Source organism: Sciurus vulgaris (assembly GCF_902686455.1).
Source record: "Sciurus vulgaris genome assembly, chromosome: 19".
NCBI lineage: Eukaryota > Metazoa > Chordata > Mammalia > Rodentia > Sciuridae > Sciurus > Sciurus vulgaris.
Window position 1 is genome coordinate 6600801 of NC_136480.1, and position 12877 is coordinate 6613677.

Below are 12877 nucleotides of genomic sequence, written 5' to 3' on the forward strand. Positions count from 1 at the left end.
CACCCGAGGGCCTTGCGGTGCTGGCAGACGGGCTGTCCTCCTCCCTGTAGGCCTCACGCTCCTCCACCTGCTCTTCCCGATTACCGATCGCTTCTCCCGAGCGACAGCCACTCAGCGGCGCCTCACAGCCTCTTTAGCTCCGAAATGGCGGCCGCCGGCATCGCGAGGACACGCCCCGGAGGCGGGGCCTGAGCTCAGGCCCGACCGATAGATCCCCGAGCCAAGTGGGAAGTCGACAGCCCGCCGGGAGAGCCAGCTCGCGCTGCCGCGGAGAGCCGGTGGCGCCGCAGGTCGGGAAGTAGAGCACCGAGCGGACGGCTCGCCTGCCGGGGCCGCCCGAGAGTGTCTTCATCGCGGGCGTTCGGGCCGCCATCTTAGATGGCGGGAGTCAGAGGAGAACGAGCGTAAGGCGGGAAGGCTTCTCTGCGGCTCTCCTTGGGCCTCCAAAAGGGCCAGCTGACCGGGCTTTGGGGCGTGTGCCCTGAGGCGCGGAGCGCAAGTGCGACGATGCGGGGTCTTCCCGGGGCCCCGTCCCCTGGGCTGGGGACGCGTCGAATGTGACCGCCTCCCGTTCCCTCACCCGCCGTGGGGAGGAGGAGCGGACCAGACGCAGCCGCCGGACGACAGGACACCGGGGCGGCCTGGCTCCCTCAGGTAGGCTGCGAGGCTGGGTGGTGGATGTGGGGGGAGTCGGGCGGCGGGGCTCCGGTGAGCGGCCCCGCGGCTGCCAGGCGGAGGGCCGGGGCCCGGCCGCTGTCACCCCGGGTGGCGCTGGGCGGGCGGGGGCCCCGGGGCCGGGTGTCATGGCCGGCGAGCCTAGTTCCCACATCCCTACTCGAATTTCCTTGCGTTTCGCGGAGACGTGCCAGCGCCACCCCTGTGCCCAGTGCGCATTCCTCATATTTTGGCAGTGGGGAAAATCCGCCCGGCGCTGCCCGGATCTTCGTTGTCACTCGGATGGGCTCGTTCCTTTTCTCTCCACCTGCGCCGCCTCCGGGGCTTCTGATTCACTCCCGTGACAGCTTTTTAGGGGCAGACGCGAGGGGTCGGGGAAGCGAGGAAGAAATGGGTCAGTGCCCCGCCACAAAGGCGTAGGAGCCTCGCCTTGGGTTTCAGAACTCTGTGGGTTACTAATGAGAGGTTTGGGACGCCTCTGCCGGGACTGGCCTCGGGATGCTCCGGAATGAAGCGCGGGGCTGCCTTTTGTGTGAAGCAAGAGCCGCCGGGACGCGTCAGCCCTGCAGCTGCCGAGGCTCTGCAGAGCCCGTCGGTGCTCAGACAGAGGAGTCTGGACCCCGGCAGGGGCGAGGGCTGCGTTCATTCATTGTTCTCGGTCCAGGGCCCCGGGTGTGCCTCTGGTGTTCTTTCTCTGGTGGGAGGAATGATAGCATCTGGTGTGTCTCCCGGAGCCGTGGCCGCGGGTGCTCGGGGGGTCACCTGATGCAAGTGCGGAATGATCGCCGCGCACGGTGGTGGAGCGTCGCCGTCCGCCTGGCCCTCCGTGGGCCGGGTCCAGAGCCTGCCCTCCCTGCGCTCCCGGGGCGTGGAAACAATGCGGCGTGATAAGGCTGGGTTTGCCAAGTGTTCTGGGCACTCGGAACAGCTAGTTTTGCTTTGGGGGAGTTGAGGAAAATTGTACACCGGAGGCGGCTTGCTTTGGCGCCGGGGGGATTTTGTGCGGAGTTTGCAAGGACGGGCAAGTGCTCCCCAGGTGAGGCCGAGAGGAGCGCTTTCCAAGCTGAAGGAGCAGCTGCCACAAAGGCAGAGGCAGGCAGGGGTTGGGATGAATTCCGGGGGCAGCAAATCGTCGGGGGTGCGGAAGGAAAAGGTGGGGCGTGAGGGTCTCAAAGTTGATACGGTGTGATGGGTCTCTGTTGTGGACAGTGGTGAGCGAACGGATCTAGGTTTGTTTCAAATTCTTTTGATTTTTTGGAGCGGGGTGATGATGAGCCTCTAACCTTGAGCCTCTTGCACGCTAGGCAAGCATTGTGCCAATGAGCTTCCACCCAGCCCGGTGTTGCTAATTCTTTACTCGTGCTGCTAACTATCCCCCACCGCCCCCGTGGTGTTAAAGCTGATAGCAATTGAAATGATTGACTTTGTTAAACCCAGTTGAGTACATTATTGTTTTATTTCAAATGTTCTGTGCTGATAAAAAGGAGAGTGAATTGAAACTCATATTTCTAGAGATTCTTGAAAAAGATTCTTATAAAGTTATACCTGGCTCTCGAAAATGTTGATTTTTATCAATGTGATACCCCTCTGCTGCTTCTGAACTTTCAATGACTGTTGACAGTATAAACTGTTCCCCACACATACAGAAATTGGCAGATTATGTAAAACCCACATCTGAAAAAGTGTAGAAAGCAAGTATTTTTAAATAACCTATTTTATGTAGTAAACTGTTTCTTTGGATTGAATCTCCAGTTTTCAGATCTGTTATAAAGTCTTTAGCTCTGTGAACATTATTTTCCTTAAATAGCTATTGTGCTAAAATAATTATGATGTTAAAAGACTTCAGCTGGCAATTACTAAATCTCTGAGTTGTGTTGATTGTATACCTCTGAAGAACATTAAGATTCTTTCCACTTGTTTTTACCCTTATCATTTAAAGGGGTAAGCTGTTTAAAATCCAACAGAAACATTTGACCCAGTTGAACACTGGATACTTGGAAAAATAAACCTGTTACTGTTCCTGTTCTAAAAGCTTATCTTTTAGGTATGTGGTGTTTGCGATTATGCGTTGTGGCGGGATTGCTTAGTTTTGCTAACGTCTAGGCAACAGTTGGAAAAAGCCTGTGCCTTTGAAGTAGAAGGTTTGACCGAAATACATTTGAACATATTTTGAGGAATTTGGTTTTGTAGGAAAAAGAAGCATTAAACTGATCATTAATGACAAAAAGTGAAAAATGGAGAATGTTTAAACATCAAGTATTATATTACAGTTGCTCTGAAACAAGTTGCTTTTAGCGCAAGACATGCTGATTGTTGACTATGAAGATTAAACAACATACTTTTTGAGAATTAAATTTGACTTTTGCAGAAGCACTAGATTTTTGAGATGAAAAGTATAACTTCAAATTCCTATTTCAAGAAGTCTATTAGTGAATGTGTGATTCCTCTACATTTAAATCTCATGAAAGATTGTTAGTAACCTACTGCCTAAAAATAGAAAAATGTTACATGAGCGAGCACTTTTGTTTGCATGCTAGGAACATAATAGGCCATACATAATAATCCCGGTCTTGGGAGGAGTTTGTTAACCAAACAGCAGGCCTTCATGTTGATTTGCAGAAGAGAATCTTAAAATATTGCCTTTGAAAGGCAGTGAACTACTGTGGCAGTTGAGGGGGTTTATGAAACCACAAAATCAAGATTCGACTTGCAACGATTTGTTTTAAGTTGTGCAGATCGTGGAAGTCATTTTTTTTTTTTTTTTTTTTCAAAACATGACTATAGTTGGAAAATTGCTCACCTTAACTAAATTAATTGGAAAATCAGGAACACTGGGTTCTTTTAAAATTAGTTTGTTTAGGTCTTTTTTTTTTTTTTTTTTTTTTTTTTTTGGCATGTGCATAGATGGGCACATTTCCTGATTGCTCAGCTAACTAGGTTCAAAATATACTACTAAAGAGTTGTATCGTAGTTTAGTTGATATTTATGGCATAGGGCTAAACTATTTTATCCGTAATCCTCATGGCTGGGAATTTTGTTCTTGCCTTAAAAGTTGTTTAATTACATATTACAGTTTTCACTGTTAATTTTACAGTGTTTGAGTCATTCTATTCTCCTTTTCTTCCCGAATTACTTGTAGCTCTGTGATTTTAGTAGGTAACTTCAGATCTGTTTGCCTTCTAAAGTTACTCCTAGAATCTCCCTTCCACCAAGGAAAATGTCAAGTGGGTGTTGTTTCTTTGTTACTGGTTTTGGCTCAGGCTAGCTGAAGTTTCTTTGGCAAATTACTCACCAAGTGTGTTAATTGGCATCACATTCCGATCAGTGTACATAGTATTTTTTTGAGGAACACTTGACACATAGTTTTATTTTTAGAATAGATTCTAAAGGATTTTACTGGGTGGGGATTAACAATTCTAAAACTACTTTAGAATGTGAAAAGTTTTGATTTAGAAATTGTTTACATTTTTGGTTAATGAATGGGAAAAGAGCAGGCTCTGATTTTAAGGAAACCCTTGTGGTCTGTACAGTGATCTTCCTCCTCTTTCTACATAATTGGATTTAATTTGCTATCATCCAGTAGCAGGAGTAAATACATCCTTACTGTTTTAGTCAAGATGTTCTATTTTCTACCAACCTGCTGTGAAAATAAGCATTTTTAAGGTTTTTTTATTTTTATTTTTTAGGCTGCATAACTGGGTATCACATTTGGACAGAGTATTCTGCTTCATCCTCAGATTTCTGCTGAAAGAGGGTAGTTAAAGGTTAATTTTGTCTTTATGAGTTTTCATTCTTAATCTGCATAGTTTGGAGGTATGTTTTTAAATTTGAGATTTTGCCTAAGTTTGAGACAGATGAAATCCTATTTTTTTTTTCTCCTGGAAGAATACAACTCTTGACCTCTGTGGCAAATCTAATGAGAAAGCTTTAGGGTTTCAGGGAGAGACATTTTCCTGGCTCCAGTTAGATCAGTTAAAAAAAAAAAAAAAAAAAAAAAAGGAGGTCCTACTGCATTTAAGAAAGTTTATTAACAATAGAAAAAAAACAAAACCCTGAAAATTATTCACATGTCCAGCCAAAAGAATGACTAAACTAAGGTATAACCACCTGATAGGGTCACTGTCCTTACCTTTAATATCTTACATGAAGCATTTACAATATGAAAAAATGCTGAACACAAAATTATGTATCTGGAATGATTACAGTTGGATTTAAAAAGTCAAGATAATACAGTGGAATAGTATTCAGTAATAAAAAGAAATGTACTGATACATATATGTAACATGGATGGACTTTGAAAACATGCTAAGTGAAAGAAGTGAGACAATAGACCTCGTACTGTATGATTTCATTTATGTGAAATGATCAGAATAAAATCCATAGAGATAAAAATTAGATTAGGAGCTGGGAGAAGTGGGACTGGGCAGAGACTGGCTATAATAGTGGGTTTATTTTTGGGTGATGAAAATATTCTAAAATTATGGAGATGAATGCACAGCTCTTGAGTACAATAAAGGTCACTGAAATATATGCCTTAAATGAGTTGTAAGGAATGGAAATTATATCTTACGTTAAACCAAAACTTACACATGAAATACATGTAGATGTTACCAGTGGTTGTTAAGTAATAGGTATAAAGATGATTTTCCTCTTAATATATTCTTCTGTACTTTACAGTTCTCAGAATACATTGCTCCCCGCCCCCCCACCTTTTTTTTTGTCAGTACTGGGAATTGAACCCAGGGCCTGTGCACTGAGCTATATTCCTATCTCTTTTTAAATGCCTTTTTCTTTTAAGACCTGGTTTTGCCAAGTTGTAAGTTGGCAAGCCTGGCCCTGAATTTGTGATCCTGGTGCCTCACCCTCAGGAGTTGCTGGGGTTACAGGCACATACCACCACGCCCAGCTCATACATTGCTTTTATAATAGAAAAATACATTTAATAAAAAGATGAATTCTATTCATAGCGTGGGCCTTAACACTAGCCATTCAGTCACTTGTCAGAGTGCATTTTGACAGAAGTATTTTTGAGCTGCTTTCAGGTACACCCCTGCCTCCAGATTAGTTCAGATCCTTATTACTATTTTCTTGGATTGTTAGACCTTCTTATTTCTTCCCATACCAAAGCCTTCTCCAAATTGCTGCCAGATTCACTTTGTTAATGTGCAGATTCTTGCTGGGTGTGGTGGTGCACACCTGTAATCCCAGTGACTCAGGAGGCTGAGGCAGGAGGATAGCAAGTTCTAGATCAGCCTCAGCAATTTAGCGAGACCCTGTCTCAAAAAAATTAAAAAAATGGGAGTGTAGTTCAGTGGTAAAGTGTGCCTGGTTTCAATCCTCACTACACACCCTCATTCTCCAAAATAGTGCAGATTCTTAGAAATTAAATTTTATTATTGTTTTTGAATAGGTAATACAGTCAACATGCCACAAAATTCAAAGCATACAAAAATTATGGTGTGCAGAGTAATTCTGTCTTCTTGTTTGTTTCCCAGCTACCCACCTTTTTTTGATGAAGAGAAATACATTATGGGGTTCCTAGGCATTCTACTGCCGATGACCCAAGGATATTCAGTTGTAGATGTGCTCACCTTCCTTTCTTCCTGAAATCTTCAAGTCTTTATTGCCTTTGAGACCAAGTGTGCAATTCTCGCCTGGGTGTCTTGCTTACATGACTTCCTCATTTACTGTGTTTGTTTTGTGCAATTCAAATGCTTGTGGTTTTGTCTTTGTTGTTTTTTTGGTGGATGCGGGATTAAACCCTGGGACCCTTTACGATTGAACTACACTCCAGTTCTGTTTTCTTTATCTTCAGTCTCTTACCTTGCTGAGTTGCTGAGGCTGGCTTCAAATATGTAATCCTCCTGCCTCAGTCTCCTGAATCCCTGGGATGTCAGGCAGATGCCACTGGGCCCTGGTGAAAAACTATTTTTTAATTTTTCAGTTTTGGGGATTGAACCCAGGGGCACTTTACTATTGAGCCACATCCCAGCCCTTTTTCTTTTTTATTTTGAGACAGGGTCTCGCTGAATTGCTTAGGACCTCACTAAATTGCTGAGACTGGCCTGAAACTTGAAATCCTCCTGCCTCAGCCCCCCAGGTCACAGGGATTCTAGGCATGTGCCACTGTGCTCACCTCAAAAGCTATTTTTTAAAGCACCTCGTTGCTTCAGGCTACTGTGCTTGGTGCAGGTGGAATAAGGCAAGTTCCTGCCTTCAAGGACCTTATCTGGAGGCTGAGGGTCATGGCTCAGTGGTAGAGTGTGAGGCACTGGGTTTGATCCTCAGCACCACATAAAAAAAAAATAAAAATAAAGGCCCATCGACAACTAAAAAGTAGGGCCTTATCTAATGGAGAGAGCCTTACAGATTTCCTTACTTTATTCTTTTAAAAGCCATTTCACACAACATCTAAATATCATTTCCTTGTCTTTTATTCCCCTTTCCACTCATTCCTGTTATTTCCCCTACTTGGGCTTCTCCAAAAACCGTTTGCATTTGTCTGTCTTTTGCATTTGATTTTCTTATGGCCTTTATCATACAGTTGTTTGTGAGCTTATCAACCCAACAGATTATAAATTCAAATGAAAGTTTTCCACTAGATGTTTACTTATTGATATTTGTGGGAAAATTTCCATTCGAGAGGCAGAGAAGGCCGGTGTGCTTGGGGGAAAGTGCTGAGTCTAACTTCCACCACTTAATACTAAATTTTACAAGATCTCTATTTAACCTTCAATGATTTGTGCAAATACTTTTTGGTACCCTGCATTTGTAGGCTTTCCTGTGTTTATGTGAGACATGATTAAATTGTTTGCCTTTTTCCTCTTAGAGGACATGAGTTTAGTCACTGTGTAATACTCAGGTTAGCACAGTGCCTGGCCCCTGACTGCAATGGAATTTGTCGAATATAAGTTGCTATATAACGTTTGTTATATTGAATTTAAGGTGGAGCATGTTTTACTCTTGTTTATGTATTTTCGATTCTTAAAACCTTATTTTCCTTATACAACATTAGTTGAAAGAGTAGAGATTCAGAGGTTGGTCACTTGTAAATGTAGTGTCTTCCCCTGCCACCACTCCCCTCCCCCACCACCCCTACAATAAGGAGAATATATTCTTGATCTGCTTGCTCTGTTCTATGACGCATGCCTGTAATCCCTCTAGTTTGGGGGGCTGAGGCAGGAGGATTGCAAGTTCCAGGCTAACCTGGGCAATTTAGGGAGACCCTCAGCAACTTAGATCCTTTCTCAAAATAAAATTTACAAAGGCCTGGGGATGTAACTTAGTTGTGAGCACCTTTGAGTCCAATCCCCACTACCAAAAAAAGAGAGGTTAAAAAGTAGGGGTGCAGTGGTGTATGATGGTATTTCCAGTGACTGAAGAGACTGAGGCAGGAGAATCTTTAAGTTCCAGGCCAGCCTCAGCAACTGGGTCAAATTTTGATCCTGTCTCAAATTTTTAAGAAGGGCAGGGGATGCAGCTCAGTGGAAAGTGCCCCTGGGTTCAATCCTCAGTATTCCCCAAACAAACATATTTCCTCAGAATTTTGTAATTTAGGAACTGTGATTGGAGTTAGCTTTCTTATACTTCTCCCTCTGTTGGGCATTATATGTAGAATGTTTGGGGTTCTTATTGTTTGTTCCTGAGGACATTTGCCAGTTTTAGCAGCTCTTGCTATACTGGATATTTCCTTCTGCATCCTTAGTTTTTAAACTTGAACAAAATTTTAACCAGAGGGAATGAAGAGATAACTGATAAGTCTCTTGCCTTCCTTGACCTTAGTTTGGACTGGAATTAGAGAATGATTGTGAGAGTAGAGATAGTGACCTTTCTGACTAGTTTTAACTAGCTGTCTGACATTGCAGAATGGGCCCGTAGGCTGTGTGTGGATATGAGTGTTAAAATATAACGCAAAATTTGCCGTTTAAACCATTTTAGGTGAACAATTCAGTGGCATTACGTATATTCAGTGTTTCGGGTTTTTCCCTCCTCTGGTCCTGGGGTTGAACCCAGGGGCATTTTACTGCTAAGCTACGTCCTCAACCCTTTTTATTTTTAAATTTTTAGTCAAGGTCTTGCTAAATTGCTGAGGCTGTCCTCCATCTTGTGATCCTCCTACCTCAGCCTCCGCAGTAGCTGGAATGAAAAGAGTGTACCACATTCACAGTGTCTTGTAATCATCACTCTCCATTTCCAGAGCTTTTTCATCATCCTCAACAGAAACTCTACTCATTAAATAATAACTCCCTGCCCTCAGCCCTTGACACCTATATTCTTTGTCTCTGAATTTTCTTGTTCCAGGTGCTTCATCTAAGGGGAATCATAGTACTTATCCTTTTGTGTCTGGCTGATTTCACCAAGCATGTTTTCAAGGTGCATCCATTGGTAGCATGTACCACTACTTCACTTTTTAGAGCTGAATAATATTTAGTTATATGACTGTATCACATTTGTTTATTCATTAATCTGTCGATAGACACTTGGATTGTTTCCACCTTTTGGATGTTTTGAATAATGGTGCCATGAACATTGGTGTACAAATACCTGTTTGAGTTCCTGCTTTCAGTTCTTTCAGGTATATGTGTAGGAGTGTTACTGGTGGATCTGTGTTTAGCTTTTGTTTTTAATTTTTTTTCCCTTCTTATAGGTACCGGGGATCAATTCCAGGGGTGCTTTTACCACAGAGCTACATCCTCAGTCCATTATATTTTTAATTTTGCAACAGGGTCTCACTGAGTTGCCCAGGCTGGCCTCCACCTTCTGATCCTCCTGCCTTAGCCTCCCAAGTTAAGAGCCCAGACTGTGTTTAACTTTTTGAGGGATCGCCAAACTGTTCTGCACAGTCACTGTGCCATTTTACACCCCCCATCGGCAAAGTGCAAGGGTTCCAGTATCTTCACATTTTTGCCAAGCCTTGATATGTTCCTTTTTTATTTATGTATTTATTTATTTTTTGTACTGGGGAGTGAATCTAGGGGTGCTTAACCACTGAGCCACATCCCCAGCCTATTTTGTGTTTTTTATTTAGAGACAGGGTCTCACTGAGTTACTTAGGGTCTTACTCAGTTGCTGAAAGTGACTTTGAACTCAAAATCCTCCTGCCTCAGTCTCCTGAGCTGCTGGGATTGTAGCCGTGTGCCACCATGCCCAGCATATTTATTTTTTTAATAATAACCATAACCATCCTAACAAGTACAAAGTAGCCCTTGGCTTTTTTTTTTTTTTTTTCTAATTAGAGCTGATACATAAACCAGAACCATAGAAGTTGGCTATATTTCAATCTGATAGATCCCCCCCTTAAAAATGCATTTGTATGTAATATTCTAAAAAGAGATACATTTGATATACAATTAATGACTCTTCTTTTTTTCTAAAGAGTAGTTTACCTGTAAGCTGGTTAAGTGTAGTTGTTATAGTTAACCTTCTTTGTATCCTCATATTCTTTTTTTTTTTTTTTTTTTTTTAATTTATTTTTAAAGACTGCATTTTGATTCATGGTACACAAATGAAGTGCAACTTTTCATTTCTATGGTTGTACACAATGTGGATTCACACCATTTGTGTATAATCATACATGTACATAGGGTAATGCTGTCTGTCTCAGTCCACTGTCTTTCCTTCCCTCACCCCCCTCCCGCCCCATTTCCCTCTACACAATCCAAAGTTCCTTCATTCTTCTCTTGTTCCCCCTGCCACCTCTTCTCATTATGTATCATCATCCACTTATCAGAGAAAACATTCGGCCTTTGGTTTTTTGATCTTGGCTTATTTCACTTAGCATGATATTCTCTAACTTCATCCATTTACCAGCAAATGCCATAATTTTATTCTTTATGGCTGAGTAATATTCCATTATATGTATATACCATAGTTTCTTTATCCACTCACCAATTGAAGAGCATCTAGGTTGGTTCCACAATCTGGCTATTATGAACTGAGCAGCTACCCTCATACTCTTTTAACCTAAAATGTATTTAGATTGGTTGGGGTGGGGCATGACTATAATCCCTCACACTCAGGAGGCTGAGGCAGGAGAATCATAAGTTCAAGACCAGCTTCAGCAACTTAGGTCCTAAGCAACTTAATGAGACCCTTAAAATAAAAAAAGGGCTGAGACTGGGGCTCACTGGGTAAGCACCCCTTGGTTCATCCCTAGTACTTAAAAAAAAAAAAAAAATTTATAGGTAGCTCAGTGGTAGAGTACTTATCTACTGTGCATGAAGACCCTGATTCAATCTCTAGTACTGCTCAAAAATGAAAAAAAAGATGTATTCAGTTAACCAGTGAGGAATGATTTCAATTGATAGTGGATTATAAGAGCTATTAACCGAAAAAAAGCAGTGTACTAAAATATATATAACAAAATCTCATTTTACAAAGTACAATATCTCTGCTTAGAAAAGTCTGGATACCTATGTCCATATACTTTAAAAGCTGCTGCAAGATCCTGGCATTTTAAAATTTTTATGTATTTGTCAGTTTTTCTGCTTCCTCTATGAACATGTATTCTATAATCATTGTATCTTTTTAAAAATTGTATTGGGAAGTATAAATGATTGCAAAAGGCAAGGTAGAGAGGGGGTTAAAAAAAACTGATTTATCTATTGATAAATGCAACAGAAAAGTACAAAACAAGACTTAAGCAACTTGAGACCCTGTCTCAAAATAAAAAAAAGAAAGGGCTGGGGGATGTGGCTCAGTGATTTAGTGCCCCGGTTCAAACCCCAGTACCAAAAAAAAAAAAAAAAAAAAAAAGTTTTAGCGGGGAGGAGGAGTTTGGTATTAACAATGCTCATAAAGACACGGAGTATGAAGATTTACTATAAAAGAAAGCAGGACCCTGTGGCATATTCCTGTAATCCCAGCTATTCAGGAGACTGAGACAGGAGGATCCAGAGTTCAGGGCCAGCTTGGACAACATGGCCAGACTCTGTCTCCAGAAAAATAAATGAATACATAAAAGGAAACAAAGTTACAATCACTTGTGTGTGTGTGTGTGTGTGTGTGTGTGTGTGAGAGAGAGAGAGTGTAATAAATTTAAAAGGCTGTATCTTCATCAGACTCGCTTCTTTACCAATTTCACATTCTTCTTTACCTCTATTCACATTCTCTGGATCTCCTTTGACTTGTTTCACCTTTGCATTTTTCTGTTGAAAGTCTGCCTTTTCACATTCAGGTAGCACAAGGAAATCATGCTTTATTGTGTACTCTTCCTCCACTCAGACCAGAGTACCTTTCTGTAATTCAAATTCTCATAGTACTTTTCATAAGAATGCCCCTTCCCTTCAAAAAGTTACCATGTTTTGTCTTAGGCCTCCTTGTCTTCCTGAAAGTTCTTACTATACCTAGCACACTTTTGGCAAATGGTGGCAATTGGAACATATACTTTAAAAGCTACTGTAAGGCAAGGGCCATGACTTTCTGAACTTTGTAGTCTTAAAAGCAGCTAGAAGTTGAAAGTAGAGTCTTGAAATTACTGACTGAGTAGTGCTTCTTATTCTTTTCAGTTCATTGCCTGGTTGCAGTATATAGAGAGGCATTCTGGTTTTTAAGATTATATAGTAATATTTTTATGTGGTAGATAAACAGTATCTGAAAAATTGCTAGGATAAATGTCTTAATTTTTTCTTCATTAGTATTTCATTCAGCAAATATTTGAGTACCTAATTTTATGCAAGGCACTATACTTGATGATGTAGTTAACAGGATGTAGGAAATACACATAGTTCTTTTCCTGAAGGCATTTATATTTTGCCAGGGCAAAATATAGTGCCAGGGGCACTTAATCACTGAGCCACATCCCCAGCCCTTTTTGTATTTTATTTAGACAGGGTCTTGCTGAATTCCTCACTAAGTTGCTGAGGCTGGCTTTCAATTTTGATCCTCCTGCCACAGCCTCCCAAGCTGCTGGGATTACAGGTGTGCGCCACCACACCCATTATGCTTTGGTGAATAATTACATAGGTTACATTTTTATGTTTTACTTTTTTAATCTTGTGGCAAAGTAGCTGGGTATAATGTAGAACTTTAATAAATTAGTGGTCTGATTAATGAATTAACAGGGAAAACTTTTAAATATGTTCTTGTTTTAAGGCAATTATTCATGAAAAGTTGATCAAGAATAACTTATGAAAAAACAAATGATACTGACCGTTTTACAGGTAAACTGTAATTCCTAAAAGTTCTTAAAGCCTGGCGCTTA

The 12877-nt window shown here is 41.7% G+C and overlaps 1 protein-coding gene across 3 annotated transcripts in view; it reads left to right on the forward strand.

Moving 5' to 3' along the window:
• Positions 1-334: 334 nt before the first annotated feature.
• The window catches only part of RAF1 (Raf-1 proto-oncogene, serine/threonine kinase), a 67620-nt gene continuing 55077 nt past the window's right edge, over positions 335-12877 (forward strand). Inside the window, exon 1 of one of the 3 annotated variants that reach the window (XM_079122286.1) lies at positions 335-654. The gene's annotated coding sequence lies outside the window, so the exon portion shown is untranslated. Of the gene's footprint in view, positions 655-1004; positions 1712-12877 lie in introns of those variants that run through there. The other 2 variants (XM_079122288.1, XM_079122287.1) reach the window with 2 other exon arrangements.